At 37.2% G+C, this 26,000-nt stretch overlaps 1 protein-coding gene across 7 annotated transcripts in view; it reads right to left on the bottom strand.

Moving 5' to 3' along the window:
* Positions 1-26,000, bottom strand: part of CAAP1 (caspase activity and apoptosis inhibitor 1) — a 1,159,962-nt gene that overhangs the window by 272,721 nt on the left and 861,241 nt on the right. For 6 of the 7 annotated variants that reach the window (XR_013829209.1, XR_013829210.1, XR_013829211.1 and 3 more), the window contains one exon: positions 12,892-13,026. The exons of the other annotated variant lie outside the window; for it this stretch is intronic. The gene's annotated coding sequence lies outside the window, so the exon portion shown is untranslated. The remainder of the gene's footprint in view (positions 1-12,891; positions 13,027-26,000) is intronic. 7 annotated transcript variants of the gene reach the window in all.

Raw genomic sequence — 26,000 nt, 5'->3', positions numbered from 1 at the left:
TCAGAGAAAATTTCTCTGATACTACTCCCCAAAATCAAACTGTATCCCCAGTGGCATAATTCCACGACATCCTTCATGACTTTTATCACACATATCATTGGTATACACATGTGGTCCTTTCTAGACTGTAAGGTCTAAGAGAAAAGGGGTCATGTTTCTTTTACTCGTAGTTGTGTCTGTGACATCTGAGAGGACATACTCAGCAAATATTTGTAGGCTGTTCAAATACATAAATCTTGAATACATAAACAAACTTTGAGAGTGCAAACCAGAATAAAGGCTATAAACCTGCTACAGTACTATTTTAAAATTTAAGTTTTTGTAGCAAATTCTATGAAACATACTTCTAAAAAGGCCACATTCTTTGCATTCCTTTTGCAGTGAGCCAATCAACAGGCTTAAAACCAGAGTGTCTTAACTCTGAAAAGCCAGGTGACTCAGTTTTTACAACTTAGGCAATTGGCCGGGCAAGCCTCCAGGAACCTGAGGCTCTCATCAAATTAGACTGAAAATGTGTATAACTGTTTCTCCTTAATACCTCCAAGACCAATAATTGCTTGCACCTGTAATTTCCTTGACAGGTGTTAGTGCCACACTCCCTTCCTCCCCAGCCAGGTGAAGCGTAAATACAGTCACTTCAGGAATTCTGACACACTTCTAGAGGCAAAACTACTGGCACTTGCAGACAAAAGGCTGCCTAAGTTTCCACATTCCATGGCCTGCATTTCAATCCTAACAACCACTATTTTGTCTCCCAAAGTAGAAGACAAAATAGAAGAGGGGCAAGTGGAGACCAGTGGTACCTGCTAAAATGTCTGAAAGGCCCAAGAAGATAAATTGTGCTTTGTCATGTGTCATAACCTTACCAACCAGTGGTCTGTGAAGCCTGCTCACCAACTTCTGTTTCCTTTCCCCATTAATGTTCAAAGCCTTTGTATGGTAAGCAGGTGGTGCTAGCCTTGGAAAGGAATCTCTCTGATGGAATTATGTAAAACACTGATGATACTTTGGCTTAAAAATAATGCATCCCCCGTGACAGAGCCTGCTGAAATCAGTGGAATTTATGGACTTATTTATTTACCTTCTGTCTGAACAAGAATCTTACCATGGAATTAAAATTCAACAGACAGAAGCCCAAGTTGAGAGCTGCGCTCTAGGTATTGTTTTTAATCTTTTATCTGATTCACAATGATGAACAAGACAGCATTAAAGCTCCTCTAGTCATTTTCTCAAACATTGCAAAGCAACAACAAGGACCGAGATTACTTTTAAAGTGAATCCTCACTAAAATATTCACAGACCCAACAAAGGAAAATAAACAAACAGGAGGCCAGGAAAATTTTTAAAAAATCACATTCTCAACTGCCAGAGTTGGTCTGTGTGTTAAAAAGGATACCAGATTCCAAATGAGTTATTTGATGTCTAAATGTCTCTTCAATGCTCTTTTAAGAACTTCTTAGGGCTGATCTAAATTTCTGAAGAGGAATTGAGAAAATTTTGCCATCACTATAAATTCATGAACTGAATTTGTAGGTTTTATTTAAATACGAAACTTAAAAAAAATTTTCATGACGTTGCATAGAAGTAATCTTTACAGAAAGCTGGCAATGTAACATAGATAACCTACTATGGTTTTTGTTTTGTTTTGTTTTTTTGCGGTACGCGGGCCTCTCACTGCTGTGGCCTCTCCCGTTGCGGAGCACAGGCTCCGGATGCGCAGGGCCCAGCCGCTCCGCGGCATGTGGGATCTTCCCGGACCGGGGCACGAACCCGTGTCCCCTGCATCGGCAGGCCGACTCTCAACCACTGTGCCACCAGGGAAGCCCAATAGTCTACTATGTTTTTAAAAATACAAAGACATAACAGTGGTTTTAAGAGGATATTTATGCATTTTTAGAATTAAGTATATTTATGAGACTCCTTTTTCTGTTTCCTCACTCAACCATTATCTACTTAATTTTGGTATATTCTCACCATTAGCTGATCCTTCCATGGTTGGGGTAGAAATGATCTGATCCTTCAAAGGTTTTCCAGTTCAGTCTTCTGATCTCGACAGAATTTATACCATTCATCTATGGCTATGGCCACAGGCTACCAACATTACTACTTGACTTTCGGTTCAGCCATCAATCATTATCACCTGCTTGGTAGTATATAGGAAAAACACTGAATTCATTGATCTATTTACTCTTACTTTAGGAGATTATCTTAATATCTTCTTATTTACACAGAATTATGACAGCTCACGTTACAGTCTCATTTATCCCCTTGCCCACTACAAAATTCTAATTAGAAGGAAAGAATCACTAATAACCGTAACATGTTTAGAGTTTAATCTTTTGCTTTAAAATAGCCAAATAAACTGAGGTAAGAACAGGTATCCATCAGTTTATATTACAAGACTTGTTGCCTCAATTTTCCACTTTAATTTGTGAAATGACGGGCACCGTCATAGCAAATGAGCTCATGCTGGCTCCTCTTTGGTATCCAAGGATAGAGTCAACTCTGGTTAATTCTGCATTAGTAATGGGGTAATTCATTGCAGATTATTAAATTTCCTGATTTTCCACTAAAGGAAAAAATCAATAAATTTGCCTTTTGCCGTCATAAGACAGAATTTAAGCAGTAGCAATCAATTCTAAAAAGGTCATATTGTCCTTACTTTTCTTCATGGTCAGAGACCCCAGAAAAATCATGTAATATCCTTTCTATGTCTAGTAAAAAAAAATTAAAACTGGTCTCAATTATCCTGTGAATTAGTCTAAGAACACTGGACGAGGTTCCACCTGAGCCTGTGCTATTTATTGCTTCTAGACTGGCACCTCTACAAAGCTGCATACACCGTGATTGGGCAGAATGCTATCTATTACTTTGATACTGTATCAGGTAGAGCTATATCATACTGTGGGGAAAGAGTTAATCCAAATTTCCCAAAGCAGTCCAGAAATTTACATTTTAGGAGATTATGGTTCCTTTTTATTGCACATTGTTTTTCACGTGATTGCTTTAGTTAGCTATTCACTAACTTTCGACAGTTATTTCACAGGAAGCAAACCATACTGAGTAACTTTAGTAATTTTATCACTTATTAATAAAAAAATTAGTAATTTTACTAAAGGAATGGCTAAAAGTTAGTGTCCGGTCCATTAGCATTTGCTTCTCCTCCTCAGATTGCTCCTATATTTTATCTAGCTTAAGTAAAATGTGACAGTAACTTTACCAAGCACTATCCTTCACATTAAGTGTGAATTCCTTTGAAATACTGGTTTGCTGTATTGCCTTTTACTTTGTTTTAATAACCCAAAGCAATGGCATTCCATTTTTCAGAGGCAAAGATAAACTCATATGAATGGAGTGGCTGCAATCTGCCAGACCCTCTTCTGGGCACCTGACCTATGTCATCTCCTGACAGTCTTACAACAAACCTATGAAGCTGGCATCGCAAACTCCTAACAAATTCTCTCATCCTTATAAGGTGAGTTTGATGTTTTGCCAAAATCCAAGGAGAAAGTGATGTAATACATAGTATAATTAATATTAAAAGAGAAGAAGAATTACCCAAATCATCTTAAAATGTGTCCTTTGTTTTAGGAGGTCTGGTAAATGACCTAGCAACTGTTATATTTTAAAACTGCCTAAGAGCCAAAGTAGATCTGTTGTATTCTTCAAAGTACATTTGGTCTGACAATGTCTATCAAGTTTCAGGATGGTGAGAATGAAAATGTCCTAGTTATAAACTGCTAAAAAAAATTGTTCCAGTAATGGAAATGGCAGTTCAGCTAAAAATATATATTGACCAGGCTAGGTCCTGCTATGGTATCACTGGTACAAAGGCTGCAGCTGACTGGGACATTTTGAAGCATTCTAATTCTCTTAGAGATTTTATCCCCCACTTATTTGATTAGTAAGGTAAGGCTGCGTTTTAGAAACTCTGAAGTTATATACAAATCTTATACCGACTTTCGAACAATGTGTGGGATTTAATTCGGTAATATATTTTTCTCATCTTCTAGAAGCCAGATACTAGCAGTTTCTCTGCATTAGCATCTACGTTGAATAAGAATTGGGTGTTTTTTTTTTGTTTTTTTTTTTTTTGCCTTTTATGAGAAGGAGGGAGCATTTTTGAATAGGCTCTGTTGTCTTCTGTGTAGACACATGGCTGGTAGGCTATAAACTAATTAGTATGGGCAGTAAATACTTGAAGGGTTTGTCACAGAAGCTGATAAGACAGAAATAGAACAAAATGATCTCCTTTTCCTCTGCTTGAAAGTGATAATACTAATACCAGTTTATTAAAATTTGTAATCTAATATGCTCTGCTAATTTCCTCTTGGGGATAGTACTTGTATCAAAAGTGTTGCTTATTTTACATGTATTCAAAAACAGACTCAGTGACTATTTGAAAAGCTAAATTTTAGGATTTTCAGTTCTTGTCTTTATTATTAGATGTAATTGGTTCTGGGGGAGGAAATTTGAGCATGTAAAACCATCATATTCTCAAACTGATTGTTTTCAAGCCTTTAATTAAATCACTGTTATTTATAGTGTTTGGAGCTCAAACTACTTGTCAGCTGAGCAAGAGAATGAATAGCTTCACGAGCTAAAGTGTTAAATAGAGTAGTGAGGGGTATTATTTCTCTCTTTTAATTAAAACAACAACAACAAAACAAAACTATAGTTGCATTTATAGAGCAGCAACAAGTATGAAGAATCCACAGTGAGCATGACATAGAAGAAAGATCAAAGTTTTACAGTGAAGGAAAATAGGGTTTGAACCTGGCTTTGATAGATACCCACTGAGTCACAGTAGTCAATTTGATATCAGTTTCTTCATTGTAAAATAAAGGTAATTAGACCTAATTCAAAGTTATGTACAACCACCTTACAATAAATACTCAAAATAATTAGTGTCTTTTCCCTCCTCTCCAAGGCTTTTAAAACCTCTTCCACCAAAAACAATGTAAAATAAAAAAGTAAATAACTAATATACCAACTCCAATTCCATGCATATTTAAAACTGTTTTCTTCTTTATAGTTTCGATACCTGATAGGTAGCCTGACTGAATATAAAACTGTCTCATACTTCTATTGCTTGATTTTTAAAAAATGTTGCTGTACTACTGTTTTGGTCTGTATATTGCTATTGAGAAATTTGATAATGACAGAGTTTTCTTTACTTTGTAATGAACTTAGTATTTCTGACCAAGAGTACTGAGGCTTTTTTCTTAATCTTTAAAGTCTAATTGCTCAACTAGGATATGTCTTGGAGATGTTGCTTCTATGTCAGTTTTCCCTTGTGTCTGATATCTTGTCACTTTCAATATACAGATTCCACTGTTAGTTCTAGCAATTTCCTTTGGATTTTGTTCTGTATTCATTCCAGTTTTACTCTCCTTCATTTCTATAGAAACATAAATTTACACTCTTGCTTTCTCCTCCTTCCATACCACCAAGATTTCAAGAGATGCCTCCTCCTTTCAAGTTGTTCTTAGGCAATACATACTAAAGTAAGTACTTAGGAGCAAACTGTTATGATGATTGCAGTAAACTTTCAATGTTTCATAAAAAATAAAATTTATATATAAATAGACACATACATGCACAAATTATTAGAAAAAACACATGTGGCAAAATATTAACCATTGGTGAGTATTTGTGAAACGTGTATGGATATTCACTGTACTATCTGTTCATCTTTTTCACTGATTTGAATTTTTTTTCAAAATAAAAACTTGGGGATAAAAATAAGCCTCACTTAGAAAGTTACCCAACTGTAATAGTTTTATGACAGGTTGATTTAAAACTTCATACTGGAGGAATTTCAGGAATTACTTTATCCAAAGCTTTATTTTATAAAGAGAAAAACGTAGCACAGGGAATTTTTGTGATTTGTCCAATGTTACAAAGCTTATCTGTCGAAGCTAAGAATCAAATCTTCTTGTTCTGAATTCCAGTTTAGTGGTTTTTAAAAAATTTTTTCATTTCCTTAGACTATGGGGTCAGCAAACCTTTTCTGTATAGGGTTTGAGAGTAAATGGTTTAGGTCCTTCTGGCCACATACGGAGTATGTCACATATTCTTTGTTTTTTCTTTTTTAATCCTTAAAAAATGTAAAGCATTATTAGCTTGAGGGCCATACCAAAACAGGCTATGGGGCAAATGTGACCCTCAAGCAGGGGCGTATAGCTTGGGGATCCTTGCCCTATACTTTTGATTGTTTTTAAGTCCACTGAATCAGCTTTCATCGTGAAGCATAAGTAAACCAAAAACAGAAGGCCATACACTGCAAGTGACTACCTATCTACCAGAATACTTGTGGCCTAGTTAGGGTTGCTATATTTAATAAATAAAAACACAGATAAGAATCCCAGTCTAGACAAGATGGTGCAGACCCATTTATCTTTCCTCCTCCACTCTAAGAACAACCATAAACCCTGTAAATAGAGCAAGAGACAACAAGAAGAGAACTATGAAAGGTGGTAAACAGAAGCCAAACTGGTTTTGACCCCAAGATTAGAACAACAACACAGTAGCAGAATGTCTTAAGTCCCCCAACCCAGTAGAAGAAGGTAACCCAAGACCAGTATTTCCTGGATTCCAAACAACAGAAAGCACCTCAGTTCTACAGATAGAAAAGGAATTCCTCTGACATCAGGCTTTCTGACACCACTGGTAAGGGGGATGATTTGGCAGCCCAGCCAACAATGAACTATGGGAGCCTGGAGTACACCACCCCCTTCAAGAGATACTGAGGCTGGCAGACAGAATCATCAAGAGGCACCCAGCCACAACAAGCATGTGGCCTAAGAAGCCACATGTCCCTATAGGGCTGGGAGTCCCCTCTGCCACAGTGAGATCCCCAGTGGGCCCTTCCTGGGAAAACATCTTCCATCACTCCAAGCAGCAACAATAAGGACCAGCAGTGACACCAAAGCAGACCAAAATAATAATGCAAGTTCTCTAAAATTAAACTCTCATTGGAATCACATACAAGTAGGCTGGGACCTGCTTGCTAAAACTAAACAAGGTAAATAAACAGCTTAAATAAAAGATTTAAATATACCTCAGAGTTTCCTAACATAATAAACAAATGTCCAAGGTACAATAGAAAATCACCTTTTATACAAAAGAACCAAGAAAAACACACCTTGCATGAAAAAAGACAATCAACTGACACCAACACTGAGATGGAGCAGATGTTTCAATTATTTGACAAGAATTTTAAAGCAGCTGTCCCAGAAATGGTTCAAGAATGAATTACAAATTCTGATACAAGTGGAAAAAAAATAGAAAATCCTCAGTTAAAAAAAGTAGTAGTCATAAAAATAGAACCAAATGGATATTACAGAACTAAAGTACACAGTAACAGAAATAAACATTTGCTGGATGCACTCAGTAGTAGAGTGGAAATGAAAGAGGGTAGATTGGTGAACTGGAGAACAGATAAAGAGAATCAAACAATCTAAACAGACTTAAAAAAAAAGACTAAAAAAATAAACAGAGCCTCAGAAATCTGTATGAGAGTAACAAAGGATCCAACATTCATATCATCAGAATCCCAGAAGAAGTGGAGAGAGGGGACTAAAAGAGTATTCAAAGAATTAATGACTGAAAACTTCCTAAACGTGATGAAAGGCACAAACTACAGATCCAAGAAGATGATCAAACTCCAAACAAGATAAGCCCAAAGAAATCTATACCAAGACACATTATATTTAAACTTTTGAAAACTAAAGACAAGAAAATATACTGAAAGCAGCAAGAGAGAAACAGTTCATTTATCTATAAGAAACACTAATCAAATAACATCATTTTTCTCACTTGAAACTATGGAGGCCAGAAGGAAGTTTTATATTATTGATATTTTTCAAGTGCTAAAAGAAAAGGAACTGTCAAAAGTGTATTCTATATCTGAGAAAACTAACCTTTAGAAATTAAGGGAAAATAAAGACATCCTCAGACAAAAGAAAACTAAGAGAATGGGTTGTTGGAAGATATATCCTTTAAGACTGGCTAAAGAACATCTTTTAACAAAGGAAATGATAAAAGAAACAACAAGAAAGAAAAAAGAAACAACAGAAAGAGCATAAATGTGGATACATAAAATAGACTATCATTTTCTTCATGAGTTCTGTCAGTTACATTTGATGATTAAAATACAAATTATTACACCGTATGACACTCAAGACAATGATATTTCAAAGCAGGGAAGGTAAAGGATTCTAAATGGAAATTAGTTTTCCATACTTCACTCAAAGTGGTAAAATGTAATACAGGATATACTGTATATTAGCCACCATAATAAAAATTATCCAAAGAGATACACTCAAAAACACTATATATAAATCAAGATGGAATCTAAAAAAAATGTCAAGTAACCCACAGAAGGCAAGAAAAGAGGAAAAGGAATGAGAACCAGAGGAAACAATAAGAAGTAACAAATGATAACATGACAGATGTAAGTGCTATCATATCAGTAATTATCTTAAACATAAATAGTTAAATACATCACTCAAAATAAAGACAGGGGCAGAGTGGATAAAAATGACTCAACTATATGCTGTTTATGAGAAACTCACTTCAAATTCAATACCACAGATAGACTGAAAGAATAGAAAAATATATACTATGCAAAAAAAGTAGGAGTGACTATATTAATATTTGATTAAGTAGACTTCAGAACAATGAAAATTACAAAAGATGAGGAACATTACGCTGTGAAAAAAGATCAATCCAGTAGATAGAATTCTAGATGTATTGCACCAAAAAAAAAAAAAAAAAAAAGAGCCTCTGAGTATATGAAGGAAAAACTAACAGAGCTCAAAGGAGAAACACACAATCTACAAATATTTTGGACACTTCAATACCCCTCTTGATAACTGTTAGAACTACTAGACAAAAATTAAGCAGAGATATATAGAATATCTAAACAATGCCATCAACCAACAAGATCTAATTGATAATATAAAACACATTACCCAATAATAGTATACGCAGTATACACATTCTTCTTTCAAGTGTTGATAGAACATTCACTAAGTTCTACAATTTTCTGAGTTATAAGACAAACATCAACAAATTTAAAAGGATTAAAATCAGAGAACGTGTTTTCTGACCACAGTGGAATCAAACTAGAAATCAGTAACAGAGAGATAACAGGAAAATCTCCAAACAGTTGGAAACTACAGAGTACACTTCTAAATTCTGAATAATTCATTGTCAAAAAGCAAGTCTCAAAAGAAATAAAAAATACATTGAACTGAATGAAAACAAAAATACAATTTATCAAACTATGTGGGATCCAGGTCAAGTAGTGCTAAGGAAGAAATGCATAGTCTCAAAACTTACATTAGGAAACAAAAAATGTCTCAAACCAATAATCAAGAAACCAGAAAAAGAAGAGCAAAATAAACCTGAATCAATCAGAAGGAAGTAAATAAAGATTAAAGCAAAAACAAAGGGAATTTAAATGGAACACAACACAGAAAATGAGGTTAGCTTTAAAAAAAAAGTCAATAAAATTGAAAAATCTCTGGCAAGCCTGACAAAAATAAAAGGAGAGAAGACGTACATTACCAACATCAGGAATGAAATGAAGTGGAAGAAATGAAACTATCAATTTGTAGACGATATTCTATACAGAAAATGTCAATGAATCAAAAAACCAAAAACTAAAACAAAGCAACACCCAGAAACAATAATTGAGTTCACCAATGGCAAAAGATGTAAGATTAAACAGAAATAGCAATTAGATGGTTATTAAAGGGCAACACAAGGGATCTTTCTAATGAGGGAACTGTTCAGAACTTTGATTGTGATGATGGATATACATATGGTAAAACTGTATAAGACTAAAAACACGCACACATACACATACTTACACAAATGAATGCACATCAAACTCAGGAAATTCAAATAACATTAATGGGTTGTATCAATATCAATATCCTTGTTATGATACTGTACTACTGTTTTGCAAAACATTACCTTTGGGGAAACTGCAAAGTACACATGGGATTTCTCGGAATCATTTTTACAAATGTGAATGTACAATTATCTAAATAAAAATTTCAATTAAAAAATACAGGATTTCCAGTTAAATTTAAACTTCAGATAAAAAATCCTATGGATGTCTGTACATACGGTGGATTGTGTTGTAGCCAAGGAACACTGAGCTTAGGGAATCTACTATTTTTACAGCAAGCAGTGAGTAAGGATGCTCTTTATCTCCAAGGGAGACATTGCACCATCCCTCAAGGTTACTTCCTGCAAACACAACCCTGAGAAACTGCCCAAGTGAAGAGAATTCAGGGCCTTTCATTCTAGGCACAAAAAAGAACATGTAAGGATGCTCAGGGCCATGGAACATAGTCTCTCCTAATAGGAAGAAAAATGAATAAGACTTGCTGACAGATTAGATTTGGGGTATGAGAGACAAGGGGAATCAAAACATTGTGTAGATTTTTAGCTTCAGGTGCTAGGTGGACAGCAATGCCATTTACTGAGGTAGGGAATGTGGGGAAGATCAGACCTGTAATCGATGTTATGTTTTCACCTTTAAGTCTAAATGCCAAGCAAGTGAATTTAAAATCCTTCGCATATGACTTAAATCGAGAATACTTTTTAAAGCTAAAGAGGATCTCACCCTAATACTCACCAATCACGGATCATACCTACAAAAGAAAGGAAGGATCCCTTGCCTACCACAGACATCCCTCTAAAAAGTATGTGTATAAAATCAAAGGTTCAGCTGATGTGGCAGTTAAGATGATCTACCAAGTGTGCACATAAAATTTCTCTTTTTTAGCATGAGTTTTTGCCCCTCTCTAAATCTGGTCCTTTTTCAAACCATTTGGATTTGTTGGCTATTTTTGTGGTGAGAAAAATTTAGAGTGTCTTAACTGTCCAGTGAATCATTAAGGCCTTTTGTGTAATGAAGAGGCAAACATAATCGTATAAATTTTCATTCATTCTTCTTATGACACCACACCTCTAGCTGAATTTGTCATTTTTTTAACCTGTTTGTAAGAATGCAGCATCTTTTATTGATTTTTATAATTATCGTTAGATAGCAGGCTTATTCCACATTCAGAAAATGTAAAATAAACATACATCTTTTTAAGAATTAATGATCTACCACAGCTAAATGATAGTTAATGCCAATAGCTGAAAACCTCCACTGTCACTAATTCCATCACTATCACCATCTTAAATGAAGATTTTCCACAATAGCACTGCCACTGACATTATGCAACTCAATTTGATTCCGATGGATAAGTAATTTTCAAAACCTCATGTTTCTGACAATCAGTTTGGCTGAAATCAGCTTTTATTCTACCCTGTTTTTCTTGCTAAATTGGGATTTCTATAATTATTAACTGAACTACTCCCCTGGTAATTATCTCACCTCTGTAATTAAACAGAGGATTTGGCTCGGTAAAATGCCAGATCTTAATCTGACCCAAAAAAATAACATCAACTTCCAAATCATCATCAGGAGAGGCTGAGCTCATCCTGACGAGTTCCTCTTAGAATGTGCCTCTCAATCACTTTGTTTCCAAAGCGGGACTTTAGAGAAACAAAAAATAATACGAAGCTCCCCTGGCCTTCTGATCCAGAATTAAGCCAGAAAAGACTAGTCTCTCTTAAAGGGCTACTGATAACCAAATTAGGTTTATCACTTAGTGATACCAAGTATTAGGTTAACGGTGGGCCTTAGTCAACTCACTGGCACAAATGAAGAGAAGATGTTTAGGTTACTTAAAGATGTACTTTATTTACTAATGTAAGATATCCTTGAAGACTTTTACTACCTGACAAAACACAAAATTGAAGAAAAAGTGCTAAGTATCAGTCAAAGTTTGTATTCAATTAATTTACTTGCGATTTACACCAAAATATTCAAAATGAGCTGGAAGTAGCTTTTAGCAAATCTCCTACTACTGCCATTAAAATGTAATTGTCCGATAGAATGTGGGAACCAGGCTTGTCCTTATTGTTCTCAGTTTAAATGTATGAGCCTAGCTTGGTGCCTAGAAAATAGAAAGTGCCCAATGAATACTGTTGGATGAATGAATATTTTAATAGCCCTTATGATAGTCTTCTATAAAGGCTTCCTTGTCAATCCCTTTTCTATTCCATTCAGACAAAGCATAAAGGAAGGAGTAGAATTATTTCATGAAATAAAATGTTCTCATTGCCCTTCACACCACCACTTTTGGTTATAGAATAGGCTGTTAAAAATATTTTTTTCCAAAAAAGAAGCAGTTCTTAAGACGGATAAAGCAATTTCATTTTGTCCTAAGTAGCTCAGTGCCATTCCCTAACAGACTTATTACAGCATTACAAATAATTTAGACTGAAGTTATATATTTTGAGCCATCAATAACCCTGAATTTAAGAGAGCAGAAAAATTTAAATAATTTATAAACACTTTCGAAAAATAACTTTCTAGTTTTCAGAATATCCATAATTAGATATTTACAATATATTCGAAGAGGCAGTTATGTAGTGGTTATAAGCATGGGTTCTAGAATCAGGCTGATGCAAGCTGCAATCTCAGCTGCACCATTCACTGGAAAATTAATTCTTTCATAGCATCAGTTTTCTGCCTATAAAATTGGTATAATACTAAAGATATATAAGATATATAATTTCCAGCATAAAAAATGTTCATGATCCACAGCTAAATGAAAAAAAAAAAAATCACAGAACATATAATATTCTTTTGCAAAATGATACCTATGCTAAAAAAAAAAAAGGCCTGGAAGTATATATGCCGAAGTGTTAATTCTAATTACCTCTGGGAAATCAAAGAGCAGAAGTAGAGATAATTTCACCTTATATATATATATCTTTAAAAAACAATATAGAAGTTTATTTCTCACTCACATGACAGTCTAGAAGACAACCCAGAGTTTGTGCTGGTTCTGCCATCCCAAGCATCTGTCTCCCAAGTTGCTCCTGTTATCACCATTGCTCAGCCATCAACAAGGGAATCAACAGGAGGCTGTCCAGAGTACACGTCTATAAGGGAAGGACCCAGAGTTGTAAACACATCCTTTCCTACACATCCCACTTGCCAGAACAAGTCATGTGGTCATATCTAGCTGCAAGAGAAGCTAGGAAATTAATCTGCAGCTGCAAAGCTGGGTGCCCAGCTACAATTTGGGGATATCTATCACCCTGAGAGAAAGGGAAGAATGGGCATCAGAGGAGAGTTGGCAGCCTCTGCTGTACCATCACAGGGAGTACAACTGGTGCAGCCTTTCTCAAGAGCAACTGGGCAATATGGATTGAAAACTTTAAAATGTTGAATCACAACTTTGCTTCTAAAAATTAACCTAAAGAAATCATCATGATATTTTACCAAGTATTGAGAATATAAATTTTAAATTAAAATCTAAACAATACAATATTCTAGGGAATCAGAGAATTAGAGTCTACCACTCGCCTTGTAAGTTTAGGCCTATTTACTTGTCTGTTCCCTGCCCTAAACTGTGTGAGCCTTGAGGATCAGGACAGTTTCTTATTCATTTTTGATTCTATGCACTCAGCACTCAATCTGTATTTGGAAAACAAATGAATAAAAGAAAGAATCTTAAGTGTGAACAAACATTTAGCTACAAGAATAGCTATTGCAAAAGAATTGAATGTAGCAGAACTGAAACAACCTTAATATCCAAAAAGAGAGGGTTGGTACATTAAATTATATGCACAATGGACTACTATGTGTTTTTTCAAAATGGCACTGTAATAGACCATGCAATGACCTGTAAGGTTTTTAACATATTAAGTGTTGAAAGAGCAGGTTATGCAATTTTAGGTAACATCTGATCCAATCTATACTTTAAAACACACAGGTGGAAAAATGTATACTGAAATTTTACCTCTAATTATTTTTTCTTTTTATTTCCTTATATGTTATAATACAAAGACACAATGACTATGTGTTGCTTTTGTAAATAAAAATATATTTTCAAAAATGAAAAAATTATCTTGCTTCCAAATCAAGCCCTCCTGCTCATTTCTCTGTTTCTTTCAGTGGTGATGATATTCGATATTCTCTCATCTCCTTCAGTCATCTTTCATTCCTCTTTTCCCTTGCCTCCTATATGCAATGATCAGATAGACTGGGCTGGTTCTTTCTTCAAAATATCTCTTGCTTTTGTCCCTTCTGTCCTTCCTTCCACACCTCTGCTCTCTCAGTTCAGGTATTTAGTCACTTCTCCAAAGGGCAGAAGTTGAGTTCCAAAGAATGAACATATTTCAAATCATAACTGCAATATATGAAAGCAGGCACTCATGGAGAGAAATGAAAACAGACAAGGAACATGACAGGAAAGCAGAGGTCAGGCAGGAGCCTCCTTGTCCCTCATTGCCTCCTCTGGACAATGGTTTCTCCATCCTCCCTGCAGCCCCCAGGACTTTAAAAGGTGTGACATCAGACCACAGTTTCTCTGTCACAACCATGTAAACTCCGCCCATTCACTGAAGACTTCAGCACCTGGCTCATGGTCCTTCTCTCTGCTACGACTTTTATCACCCTTATGATGATTTCACTATTCAGGTAGACTTTCTCACCAACTCTCTGGCCTCTAAATCTATTGATCTCCTCATGTCCGAGGATCCTGGTCTACAACTTACATTCACCACAGACTGCCATGTCATACCCTACACTTTGTCATAACCAATCGTTGTATCACCTCTGAAATCTCAGTTTCAATCATCCTACTCTCTGCCACCTGCCACCTTCCATCTTATTCCCACTAGCACTTCTCTGGCAACAATTCTCTGACTCCACTAGGACTGATAATCCTTTGACCTGATCCTGCCCATCACCTCACTTCCCTCTTTACAAAGCTTGGATTCCTTTGTCTACCATTATAATCACTCCCTTGCACTCTTTCTCAGTGTCCTACCCCATCTCCCTTCAAAGTACTAGCCTAGAAAAACCTCAATCCTGGTTAAATCCAACTCTCCACCTACTCCTTTTCTACCTCTGAACAGCTGGACAGGGTTGGAGAACAACAGGACCAGGCTGATGGTCTCACTTGTGTTCTTTACCACAAGCCACAAATGATCACTTTATATTTTTGTACTTTTTTTTTAACAAAGTGCACCTTTTTATTTGCAAAAAATCCTATAAAACAAATCTTATTTTTTTAATGTTTTATTACAAAGGTGTACTTTGTAAAAAAAAAAAAAGAATTGTTTTACAGGATTTTTCTGAGGATTAAATGAGATAATATTAACAAGCTTTAAACTAGTACATCAGCTAGAAGCAATTATTAAATATTATATTTTTGTTGATTTATACTTTTGTTTTGTTGTTATTCTGTATTTTCTATAATCACATCATGAATTAATAAAAATTGTTATGTAACCACAACATACACAATTAACCTACTAGAAAGCTGTAATGCTTCCTATAATCTGAAGTTGTCAGAACTTCAGATTGTATCAACAGGAAACAAAGTGACAGGTTACTAAAGAATATATGATATGGAGTGAATCAGGTGAATCAGGATATATTTGTATCTCACAAAACCATCTCCCCCTGCCATATCTGGACTCACCTAAGCATATTAGAACAGGTTATGATGGGTCTAATTTCTTTCATATGTGTGAAGAACTCTTAAACCACAATAAAAAAAATAAAATTAACAAGGAGAAAATGCTGCATATCAAAATAAAATGCCTTTGCTAAAGTTTAAAAAGTAAATATTTTTATCTATAGAGAATATTTTATACCAGCCATCTAACTGCAAAGTAAACACTATTACTTAGCAAGTATTACCACCTCTTCAGCCCACTGCTTCTAGAGGGGACTCAACGGTACCTACAGGGCCTGAATGAGTTAACAGACTTTCCTGTGTATATGGAAGTACAGGGAACTCCTTCAGGAAGTTGAGATATCTGGTATAGATCATCCCTTACTTCTTCATCTTTCCTTTACCTCTCCCTTTTATTTATTTACATATGTATGTATGTATGTATGTATTGCTACTAGTAGTATCTAAGAAAATGTCACTTTGTTATTAAGAAAAGTATCCTTTGGTATATGTGTTGCTGAACTCATTTTTGTATCAAAAACTGTTACCTTGTACAGCTTATCAGAAATGCTGACGCTCACCCTTCCCCAAGTCTCATTTGAATTGTCAATGCTATCATAATTTTAATGCACGCACATTGGGATGTGTGTAGCTAATACAAATATATGTCTTTGGCATAAATAATATTCATCATTGAATTTTCTTCTATGATGTTTTTATGACCAACAACCCTTCCACTAGGCAGATCATCGCAAATTGTGATTTTCAATGAATCATCTGGTAATAAAGAAGTATGTGCTGCGCAAATTGAACCCTCTTCCATGCGACATGAACAGCTTAAACATAAATTATCCATAACAGGTTTATTTGTCATGAACTGCAGACAAAATACCTCGATGGTTAAGTTACCTTCTGCATCTTAAACTCCCTATCAAAAATGTTTTTATGGTTTTTGAGTTAAAGCTTTGCCTTCAACAACTATTCTTCTCTAGCACCAGTTACGAGTCCTACTGAAACTGAATCATTAGGGAGGGTTAGCAGTGCCAAGTTTCTCAATGATGGCTTATCTGGCAGCTTGTAACCATATACAAAGAAAATATGAAGATAAAAATGAACATATAAAATATTAAACCTAAGTGTTAGCTTTTTTTTTTTTTTTTTTTGCGGTACGCGGACCTCTCACTGTTGTGGACTCTCCCGTTGCGGAGCACAGGCTCAGGACGCGTAGGCTCAGCGGCCATGGCTCACAGGCCCAGCCACTGCACGGCATGTGGGATCTTCCCGAACCGGGGCACGAACCCGTGTCCCCTGCATCGGCAGGCGGACTTGCAACCACTGCGCCACCAGGGAAGCCCTAAGTGTTAGCTTTTTACATGGATTAATTCATTTAATGCTCACAACATCTTTAGGAGATAGGTTTTATTACTATCCCCATTTCACGATTTCACAGACAAGGGACCCAGGCTAATGAAGATTAGTTAAGATGGCCAACGTCACACAGCCAATAAGTGATGGAGCCCACAGAAAACCTCAGACTCTTGAGTTCCATGCTTTTGACTATACTGTTTTCAACTCTATATACAAGTACTACATATTATTTTGTGCAAGGCATTTTATATAAGTTGGGAGTACAGATATAGGATTCATGAATTCTGACTCTGGAGATCTAGGAAACCTTCATGAAAAAGCAAGAACTTTTCATGCATATACATTAGATATTCTATAAAGGCAAAGGAATCATAGGAGCTCAGGAACTATTTGGGGAATGTCAAAGTGTCACCTGTGGCTTACATAAGATAGATTTATTAATTTCTTATAACTGTTAAGAAGGTAGGTACTTATATCTATTTTATATATAAAATAGATATTAGTGATTTACCTGAGACCTTAAAACTAGTAAATGCCAGAGCCAGTATTAAAAATAGGTGGTCTGATTCCAAAACCAATGCAGTTTCTTCTACATCATGGGATGCAAACCTAAATATTTTCAGAGTCCAAAACACAGTGGAATAAGCAGGCTGCATTTGAGACAATCAGGAATGCTGGGTCTTGTGGCAAACTACAGAGTACATGCCCACCCAACACATTTAAATGTTCAGTTTCAAACTAAACTATGTAAGACCAAAAAAAAAAAAAAAAAAAAAAGTATGTGTGAACCAAATCCAGTCCCTTAAACTTGCTATTATAGCATCTGAATTCTGTGATTTTTCTTTAGGGCTTCTAACCACGTTAAATCAATGACTGAACTAATTAATATTTGAGGTTGTTTATTAATGAGCTATCAAGCCATGAAAAGACATGAAGGAAACTTAAAACGCCTAGTACTAAGTGAAAGAGGCCAATGTGAAAAGGCTACTACATACTGCATAATCCCAACTATAGGACTTTCTGGAAAAGGCAAATTTATGGAGACAGTAAACAGATCAGTGGCTGCCAGGGGTTGGATGAGGGGGATATAATTTAAATCAAGGAAGGTGTTTCTTGGATTAAAAAGCATTATATATACTGACTGGTATTAAAGAATGATAATCATATTCTTCTAAAGTATATCTCCAGAAGACTTTTCTTACTTTAAATAAATAAATACATACACACAGAGGAATATAAGGCTATATAGGAGTACCTGGGAGCGTAACCTATATTGGCACTTTGATACATGTTATTCATCTATTCATTCATTCCACACAATCTGCCAGGCACCATGCTAAATGATCACAAAAACAGACCCACTCTGCTTTTATGCAGTTTGCACTCTACTGGTACAGAAAAGAGAAGATGGAAATCGACTACAAAGCTGTTTTGGAGTCAAGTCATGGAGGTTTCATGCTGAAGAGTTTTGAATCGAAAACGGTATAAGCAACTTTAGTAACCAACATGTGTCTGAAGATAAACAATATCCTCATAACCAAGAAACGCCCCCACCGACCACACACACACACCCCTGAACTCAAATGAGGCTCCTCCTGGAAGGAGAAACAAATATGCAGTCCCTAAAGGAAGCTTCAGTCAGCAGGGCCTGGCTGGTAACGAACAGGGAAGTCCAGCTGCCTGGCCCACAGCAATCCACATCGGGCAGCAATCCACTCTGTGTGAGCAAATGCTCTAGACCATCTGTGAATTTAGAAAGAGGCGGCAAAAACAGCATCAGCTCAGCCAAAAGCGAGAGCATCCAATCTGTGTAAAAGGACGTTGCATCAGGGATCCAACTTTTTAGTTCCAGGCTGATCCGCAGGTCAGTTCAGTTTAAATAAACAGACATTTGTTGAGCCGCTCCATGTGCCAGGGACAATAACAGGGACTGAAAGTATAGAGGTAATAAGGAAGGTTTCTTGCCCTCTAGGAGCCCACAGTCTAGTGGGAGGGACAGATGTGCATACACAGTGTACTCAGAGTGCTCTGTAAAACTTACAGCTTTGTCCAACTGGAGAGTTCTAGTAACTTTTTCCAAAGCAGGGCTTCTTAAAGGAAATTGTAGATACAGATCACCTGAGAATTGTCAATTTACAGATTCTTATTCTGTATGCCTGGGGGGGGACCCGAGTCCACATTTCTAACAAGCTCCCATGTAAGTAGAAGCTGTGGGTCTGAGCACCACATCCTGAATGTCCACGTTAGAGGAGAACACCATGCCTGCCTGTGTCATGATTAGTTAGACCAAGGTACCGTGAAAGGGTATTTTCCTGAGGAAAAGCTGAGCAAAGGCAAGCATATGTGAGCCAGCCAGTGATCTGTGGGGATGCAGAAAGCTGTTCTCTCTTATAGGGCAGAAGGCATGAGGCTGAAAGGGTCTAAAGGGTTAGGCAGGAACCAGTCCTGAGCAAGAACTTGAGTTTTACTCTAGAGATGGGTGAGTGATTCATAAGCTTTGAGCACATAAAGTCACCTTGAGAGTTTGCTTGTGATCCAGATCCCTGGACTCTGCTTCCACTAGACTCTGATTCTAAAGCCTTTGCTACAGGAATCTACATTTTTAACAATGCCTTCCTCAAGCAATTACTAAGCAGGTGGTGAGCAGACCACTCTTTGAAAAAAAATGACACAGATGGTGCCCAGGAGTGAAGAGTTTTATCCTGAGAAATGAGATTTTCTTTTTGTCAAGTCATTGTGGAACTACTGGTTTAAAGTGGGAAAGTCTGGAAATATGGAAAGTAGTTAGGAGCCTGTTAAGATAATGCAATCAAGTGATGAGACAAGCCTGAAATAGAGCATTCAGAGGAGAGGGCAGACTTGAGACACACATAGGGATTGAAATGTCAGGACTTTCCAACTGATTAAGTGCAAGGAGTGAGGAGGTCAGAGGAACCTATGTGACTCCCCGCTTGCTGGCCTGGGTGACTGATAAGATGGTGAAGTCAACCAGTGAAATAGAGAAACAAAAATTATCAAGAATTGATTTAAGTGGCAATGATGAAACATTTCAGTTTGGGGTAGCTGGCTTTTAGGCTTCAGGGGGCCAACCCAGAGAAAATGGGCAGCTGCAGAGTGTTGGCTATATAAGACGGGAGGTCAGGAGAGAAATCAGGGCTGGAGATCTCATGCCTAGGAAGAAGGACAAAATCCCTCACGCCACCTGCCTCTCGCATCCTTCACAATGTGGGAATAATGCTTACAATGACACTGGTAGAATTTAAGGCTCTTAGTATTATGCTAGACCCTTCGGAAAGGAAACTATCCTTTGATTATCAGCCACAAATAGTCTAGAGGAAATGAAAATTAAAGTTTTAATAGAAATCACTGAAGGAAGACCTCTGGGACTTTGTGGACAAAAGAGATGCTACATTGCAAAGAAGATATTGTCTTCTCAGCAAAGGCCAGGCAGTTGTGAATGGATACAGACCCCCTAGCCAGTGTGTGACTCATCTTAAAAATAATCTTATTGCAAAACTGAAGGCTGGGGGAGAGATGTCAACCCAATGATCCTCTGGTGGAAATGAATCGACATAAGCTCTGTGCCAGTACACCCATTTATTTAATTAAGCTGACGTAGAGCAACTAATTCAAACACCACCCACTGCCATCAATCAATCATTGTTTGTAGCTGAGCAGATAATATTATCAATAATGAGTTTCATTCTTCTCAAAATAAAAGCCATAATTTTGTTAAACATTAGTAGAAAGCATAGGTTGTACACAGTATAATCTAATTTGGGGGGCCTAAAGAACTGCTTTTACTTTTAAACTTTCTAGATGTGGTCATCTCACGGAATATTCCACTTTGATCGAGAAAAAAATTTAAAAAGACGAGAGGAGACTGATTTTTCATTTGCCTCCTTTAGTCTTTTCCACATACAAAGTTGAAGCCTAGGAGCAGTTTGCCACTGCCCTCAGACTCTCTTCCAATAATGGGGGAGCATTACACAAACCAAGTGATACCCACATGGCAGAATAGTATACTGATGTAAAAAACAATGTCGAATAACATAGGAAAATACATAGGATATGATTTTCAGTTTTAAAAAAAGCAAAATGCTAAACTGCAAAAACCAGAAATGTATGCATTACACTAAAAAAGTAACAACAAGTTTTGGACAGAACACTAAAATGATATCAAAGATAATTTCTCGGTAATAGGGTTATAGGATTTTGGAGGGTTTTTTCTTTGTTCCGGTTTTCTAGTTCTCATTTTTCTGAAATCAGCTGAAGTTAACTTTATAACCACAAAATTGAGAAGATCACAAACAAAACTCTTTTCTTTCTTTCCTTTTTTTTGTTATTGATTTCCTCCGTGATTCTGTTCTGAGCTAAATCTCTGGAGGCTTAGACAATGGAAGGTCCAAGGAGTGATGAATAAAGAAGGGGTCACAGCAACCAGCCAGACATCAGGGCTGGGTCAACATGAGAGGCAAGAAGGCCCAGGGTACAGAAAACAATCCAGGTTGTTGTCACCCTCCTCCTCACTGAGTCTTCCAAATGGCTCCTCATAGCCATCATATAATAACTGCTGGGGGCTTCCCTGGTGGCGCAGTGGTTGAGAGTCCGCCTGCCGGTGCAGGGGACGTGGGTTCGTGCCCCGGTCCGGGAGGATCCCACATGCTGCGGAGTGGCTGGGCCCGTGAGCCACGGCTGCTGAGCCTGCGCGTCCGGAGCCTGTGCTCCACAACGGAAGAGGCCGCAACAGTGAGAGGCCCGCGTACCGCAAAAATAAAATAAAATAAAATAAAATAAATAACCGCTGAAGGATTTCAGGTCACTCTGATGGCTCAAGGCTGCTTTTCTGTTATGATATTTATAGAGTAGAAATCAACTCCACATAAAACATCGCTGTTGAAGCTGTTTTTTTTCATGAAGCACAGTGTACCAGGTCATGTTCCAATTGATGAAAAGACTGTTTACATTTAAGATATAACACCTGTCAGAATGGCTATTATCAAAAAGACAGGAGCTAACAAGTGCTGTGGAGGATATGGAGAAAAGGGAACCCTTCTGTACTGTTGGTGGGAATGTAAATTGGTGTAGCCACTATGGAAAACAGTGTGGAAATTCCTCAATTTAAAATAGAACTACCATATGATCCAGCAATCCTACTTCTGCATATATATCCAAAGGAAATGAAATCTCCAAGAGATGTCTGCACCCCCATGATCATAGCAGCTTTGTTTACAATAGTCAAAACATAGGAACAACCTAAGTGTCCATCAACAGATGGACGGATAGAGAAAATGTGGTGTATATGTAATGGGATATGATTCAGACATAAAATAAATAAGGAAATCCTGCCATTTGTAACAACATGGATGAAACTTGAGGGTGTTTTGCTAAGTGAAATAAGTCCGACGGAGAAAGACAAATCCTGTATGATCCCACTTATATGTGAAATCTAAAAAAAAAAACAACAAAGTCATAGAAACAGAGAACAGATTAGTCATTGCCAGAGGCCGGGGTGGGGCGGGGGGGAATGGGTGAGAGTGGTCAAAAGGCACAAACTTCCTGTTACAAGATGAATAAATTCTGGGTATGTAATGCACAGCATGGTGAGTACAGTTAAGAACATTACATAGTATACTTGTAAGTTGCCAAGAGAGTAAATCTTAAAACTTCTTACCACACACACGCACGCACGCACACAGACACACACACATGCATGCACACACAGCTACACATAAACACACACGCGTGCGTACGCACACGCGCACACACACACATACACACACACACAAATGGCACCTATGTGAGGTGACGGTTGTGTGGATGTGTGGTAATCATTTCATAATACATACATATGTCAAATCATCACATTGTACACCTTAGAGTTATACAGTACTACTTGTAAATTATATCTCAATACAGCTGGGAAAAGGTTTAATATCTAAACCCTTTCTGTTGATAGACATTGATACTTTAAACCTTTCCATTGCACACAGATATAATTTTTCTCCTCTTTACAGCAAAACATGCCACTTTCAAGGAGAAAAATGTGTAAATTAAATATTGATGATGATGTGCTCAAAGCAGTTTTTCCATTGTACAAAATGATATTCTGCTTAGGAATTTATGAAACAGGGGCCCTTATAAGAATTTCAGAACCAATCGGTTCTGTCTTTAAGAACAATTCTATTTGGTATAGTTCTTGACAATTTGATTTGCATACCATATTCATGAAGCTTAATTACATTAGCATAATTGTGTTACCGGGCTTTAAAATATGTAATGTTTAACTCTGTCCCCTTTAGATTTTCAGGGACTTTGTGTAGCATGTGAAAACCTTTCAATGACAAAAACCAAAATAATAAGCACAGAGCCCTTTTCTAAGAGTCTGATCGAACTGTATTATCACAAAGAAAAACAGAAAGTTAATAATACTTGACCAAGACCATCTTTTTCAGGAAGCAACCCAAATAATACTTCAAAACGTCCTAATAGCCCACTGAAGTAAATCAGGGTTCCTGCTGTTTTCTCTTCTTCTCCACCTTCATCAAGCAATATAGCTTTATGCCTGAATATTAGAGCATCAATTTTATGTAGAGAGAAGGAAAAAGGCGAAAGGAAGTTCACAAAGAGAAAAGAGAGTATTTTTAAAAAAAGAAAAATATTTAAAATAGAAAAGAATAGGAAAAGCCAAAATGTGAAATTCATGAATACCTCTGCATGATAGAAATTGAGATAATAATAAGTAACAAATAGATCTCTGTATTTTTCTACCTACCATGTTTTTATGCATATAAGTATTTAATTTGCAAGGATCTAGGCTAATCTTCCACACTTAAAACATTTTCAAAACCATGGTTTTAAAATTTTCTTAAAATGTATGACAAATAATGAGACATGAGCTTGTATGTGTTAGAAATTCAGTTTTAGAACTACACAGAATTCTGAAATCAACTCATCCAACGCCCTCTATTAAATGTGAGCTCACTGAGGTTAGAGTGGGCACTTATTCAAGACCACCCAGGCAGAGGGCAGAAGCTCACAGATCCTTATTCTGTTTTATTAGAATTTTGCCAGTGGTTTCACTTTGTTAGCAGTAAACCACAGGGATTTGGCTAGTACAACTCAAACTATCATCATTAAACTCAAATGAAAAGTTTCCTGAAGTGACTAGTTTCCTGGCTCCTTTTCACTGCAACCTAACAGCTGCCCTGAGCCAAGCCTGGCTCCTGAGTCCTAACACTCATATCATCTTTCATGGTTCTGTGAAAGAAACTTGGGTGATTTACGTAGTAATACCTAATAACAAGTAATACATTCTGAATGCCTCCTTTATATCAGGCACATTTCTAAGCATATACACGTCATTTAATCCTCACAATAATCCTATGCGGTAAGCACTGTTATTATCCCCCATTGACAAATGAGGCAACTGGGACACAGAAAGTTTGTGTGTTTTCCCCCAAGTCACTCAGCTATACATGTATATTATTTATTTCATTTGATTTTCACAACTATGATAACTCATTAATATTATTATTTCCGCTTTATAGAGAGGGAAATAGAGGACCAAAGGAATCAAAATGCTACTCTAAGGTGGCTTAGAAGGTTGGTGGTAAAGCCAGGGTTAGAACCAAACTCTGTTTGTTAGAATCTGAATGTTTTTTAAATGTACTACATATGGAAGTTCTCCTTAAAAGAAAATACTTCTACAGGTCATGTCTGGATGTTGCTTTTATGTGTTACCTCTTAGGTGACTTCCCCTGCTTACCAGGCACCAACGCCTCCCATTATAGGGCAGAGAGTGGACATGTTATTATTTTGTCACTAATACTCTGACAGATACCATGCACGTGACTCCTTGGCGTTCAGTACAGCATGGATGTCTTATCATGAGGAGAAGACCAGGAGAGATAAGGCCTGGACAACCACCCTGGATCATACCCTCAGTTGACTCTGGTGGATCTGCGTGGCAAACTCTAGTATACATGCAACTGCTGACACACAGCAGGTCATCAGTTGGTTACTGAAGTGTCAGCATCTCTCAACTAATTGGCTGAGCATATCTCTCAAGACTTCAAAGTAGTGATCTTCAGATGTCTAAACATACAGGCAACCGTTTCTGATCATGATGGCTACCAGTGACGAGTAGGTTCTGGCCGCTGGATTGAGTTCCAGCTTCTACACTCCTAAAAGGTGCTCAAGACCTAACATGCTTCACTTGAATGATGAAACAGTGGGACACACAGGGATGTAATTTTAGAAAAGGTAGGTGACAGTAATCAGAATTAATATCATGAATAGGGATGGAATGGAAACCTGGAATAGAGGTAGTAATACACTTCTTAAATCAGATTTGATCCTGGGTATTGGGGAATGACTCAGTGTGAAGGAAAAGGCCTGAGACTGGGAGTCCAGTGGGTTTAATCCTAACAGTAGGAAAGAGATTCTGCTGCCTGAAGACTCTCAAATTTAGAAAAGTGCTTACTCACTAATTCATAGAGTATGTAGGCATTCTTTTTTTTTTTTTTTTTTCCACGGTACGCAGGCCTCTCACTGTTGTGGCCTCTCCTGTTGCGGAGCACAGGCCCCGGACGCGCAGGCTCAGCGGCCATGGCTCACGGGCCCAGCCGCTCCGCGGCATGTGGGATCTTCCCGGACCGGGGCACGAACGCGCGTCCCCTGCATCGGCAGGCGGACTCTCAACCACTGTGCCACCAGGGAAGCCCTGTAGGCATTCTTAAGAGATAATACCAATCATGCCTTCAAGATACAGATGCTGAAACTGAGAACAAAGATATCAAGAGCATATCCAAAGTTGTACATCATAGAGTAATAACAACTGAAATGAGTGTGAATATGTGTGATCTAAAACAATAGAACAATTATCCATTTATACCCATCTCCTGAGGAAGGAGCTACAATTATCTCCAATTTGCAGATGAGACAACTGAAGTATGGAAAGGTTGAAAGGCTGTTCTAATGACACAAGACTTGTAGGTAGCAGAAATGGGAAAGGTAAATTTAATTTACAGCAGACAAGGATGAGAACCCTGAGATGGACTTACAGAATTGTCCTGC

The sequence above is a fragment of the Stenella coeruleoalba genome (genome assembly GCF_951394435.1).
Source record: "Stenella coeruleoalba genome assembly, chromosome: 7".
NCBI lineage: Eukaryota > Metazoa > Chordata > Mammalia > Artiodactyla > Delphinidae > Stenella > Stenella coeruleoalba.
The sequence above is the reverse complement of the archived record's forward strand: the minus strand, read 5'-3'. Positions and strand labels throughout refer to the sequence as shown.